General features: G+C 37.7%; 1 non-coding gene across 1 annotated transcript; it reads right to left on the reverse strand.

The window, feature by feature from the left end:
- Nucleotides 1–316: 316 nt before the first annotated feature.
- Nucleotides 317–421, reverse strand: LOC129043334 (small nucleolar RNA U13). Its single transcript, XR_008504425.1, has one exon. It is a non-coding gene; the product is annotated as a small nucleolar RNA U13 (small nucleolar RNA).
- Nucleotides 422–3,208: the final 2,787 nt, after the last annotated feature.

Genomic DNA, 3,208 nt, shown 5'->3' on the forward strand with positions numbered 1-3,208 from the left:
TGTTCTCCTGGGTGATATACAATATGAAAGTTATCCTGTGTGATATGCTATATTCAGAAACTCAACATACTCTAAATGTATACATCTAAAATAGAATGTATGATATTTCCCTAGAACTGGCACCCTCACTCAAGTCTCTGTTTTAGTTAGTGGTATCACCTCCCTCCATTTCCTCACCTGAAATCTCAGTGCATGTGGCTTTCCCTCACGTCAGTACTCCATATGGAATGCTTTTCATAGCCACCTCCTTTTCTTCAGGGCTGCTTTCCAAGCCCACTCTGACATCACCTGAATTATTCCTTTTTGTTTTTTTTCATGTCAGATAGGTAATGTGCCGACGTCGTAACAAGGTTTGAGGAAGGCACAACTCATACATGTGCGTGACAACCCATTCATCACACTTATTAACTGGAAAAAAGATCACTACTCCATTTTTTGCTTTTTCATTTTCCCACAAGGGTGCCAGGTTACCCTCCAGCTACCCAATGTTGACCTCTGAACTTGGAATTAATTTTCCAGAGAATAAAGGTGTTTAACAAAATGAACTCTTTTTAAATTTCATTTTTAAAAAGTTTTAATTTCCATAGGTTTTGGGGGAACAGGTGGTAGTCGGTTACATGAGTAGGTTTTTGAGTGGTGATTTGTAACATCTTGGTGTACCCATCACCCAAGCAGTATACAATGAACCCCATTTGTAGCCTTTTATCCCTCATCCCCTTCCCACCATTTCTGCCCTCCGAGTCTTCAAAGTCCATTGTATCATTCTTATGCCTTTGCATCCTTTTAGCTTAGCTCCAACCTGTGAGTGAGAACATATGATATTTGGTTGTCCATTCCTGAGTTACTTCACTTAGAATAATAGTCTCTAATCCCATCCAGGTTGCCGTGAATGCTGTTAATTCATCCCTTTTTATGGCTGAGTAGTATTTCATTATATATATATATAATTATACATACATACATATGTGTGTGTGTGTATATATATATATATATGCACACCACAACTATATAGCTACATATATATCACAGTTTCTTTATCCACTCATTGATTGATGGACATTTGGGTGATAAAATGATCTCTATGTGACATTTTAACTCAAAAGTTTTATGATTCTTATTTCTTTTAGGCGTTCACATTACTACTTTTGCCAAAAATCTTAAAGTCCAGCTTTAAAGACATTTCCTAATTTAACTACATTTTTTTGAGCAATTGTGCCTTCCCTCCCTTGGTCCTCACTGTCACCCAGCCATGCCAATGTCTTCTGCCACATGCTTGCTCCATTGTTCATACACTTTCCTCATTGTTAATTAGCTCCTTTCTCTTCTTGCTGCCCATTCTTTAGGAATCTGACAGGGGAAATTATAAGTAAGAATGAGTGTGATACACAAAGATGAGAAAATAAAATAAGGTAACATTGGGCTAGGTCAATGTGTGATAGATGAAGGTGAGAAAATAAAATAAAGTAACATTGAGCTAGGTCTTTTCCTATGGTCTCTGAGGCTTCCTTTCTAACGAATGAGGCCTTCTTGTTCTTATGAAAGGCATTATGACTGCTGGCAGCCCTCTGTTTACATCCTTCAAGGTGTTAAACCCCATGGAGAACCCTAACTGACTCCAATTGGTTCATGAGACTTATTGTTCCTGTTGGAAGAATTGTCCAGTCCACTTTGAATGACTAGGCCTAGTCAATGTGTTTTCCAGTTGGTGGTAGGCAGTGGGTTTTGTGGCTATAACCAAAGTGAAAACAGTGTGTTACCAGAAGTGGGAAGGGCTGTTGCACTAACCAAAACAATTGATATTCACTATAGTCTCTATAGGTTCAGTTGACATAATATGTCCCCCCAGTATGTTAACATTTACATAAATATACTCATTCATTGTTTCAATGACTATAATATGGTCTTGTCTACCTGAGGCAAATGTCCAGCTACTCAGGATTGCAGCAGACACAGGTGGATGTCTAGTAAATATCTACACCCCCACCCACCTTTTATAAAGCAGAGTATCTGCTAAGATGCTGCTGCTCAGACACTGCAATTCCCACCATGAGATTAGCTCCTGTAAATGGAATATTAATAGAGGTGTTCCACTCCCAAGCCAAGTTGATTAAGAAGCAGATGTGCCTTCTCTATTTTTGCTTTTCCTTTCCCTCGGTTGGAAGCAAAAGTCATGGAACCTTTAGGTGCTGGCAGCACTACACCCTGAGTCATCATGTGGAATGTTATGTGGCAAACATTCTCACTGAATTGTTGTGTAAAGAAAAAATTATGCTATATTATTAAGTCACCAGTATTTGGGTATTCATCTGCTGACAGCAGCTAGTGTTAACCTAATGAAACTGGAAAAATCCACATAACGGGTATCACTCAGAGAAAAGAAAAAAGTGATTGTATTAAATTGACAATAGCAATGATCTTCTTCCTCAATGCACAATAGAAACTTCCTGAAGGCAGAGACTTTCCCTGTTCTTTTCAATGTTGTATCCCAAATATCAGAACAGCTACTGGCACATAGTAGGTGGTCAGTAAATATTTGTTGATTATTGATGTAGTAGTTTTTTTAAATTGCTGCATGACAAATTACTACAATCATAGTGGCTTAAGCAACACACATTAATTATTTTACAGTTTCCGTGGGTCAGGAGTCTGAGAATGGCTGCTATAGCTTGGTCCTTTGCTCAGGATCTCACAAAGCTGTAATCAAGGTATCAGCTGCAGCTGGTGTCTCATCTGAGGCTCAATGACCTCTGCCAAACTCATGTTGGCAGTATTAATTTTCTCAGAGCAGTAGAATCTGTGGTAGCTTACTTTTTCAAAGCCTGTGGGAAAGAGAGTTCCTTACCTCTAGACCCTCTTTTCTATGGGATTTTTACTAGATGAGCTGGTTTAGGTTAGGCTCACCAAGTAAACATCTTTTTAATTAACTTACAGAAAACTGATTATGGAGCTTAATTATGTCTGAAAAGCCATTGTATTCTTGTCATAAAATGTAAGCTAATCAAAGTAGTGACTATTCTAACATCTTTTCCATGTTTTTAGAATATGGAACTTAGAAGCAAGTTCTAGGTTCTGCCCATATTTAAAGGAGGTTATTATACAAGGGTTTTACTAATTGTGAGTTATTTTAGAATTCTGCCTACCTCAAAGGACAAAATATTTTGAATATATGCTTATACTTTAAAATATGGATATAGAACGTTATTTTATT

The sequence above is a fragment of the Pongo pygmaeus genome, chromosome 7, assembly GCF_028885625.2.
Source record: "Pongo pygmaeus isolate AG05252 chromosome 7, NHGRI_mPonPyg2-v2.0_pri, whole genome shotgun sequence".
Taxonomy (NCBI): domain Eukaryota; kingdom Metazoa; phylum Chordata; class Mammalia; order Primates; family Hominidae; genus Pongo; species Pongo pygmaeus.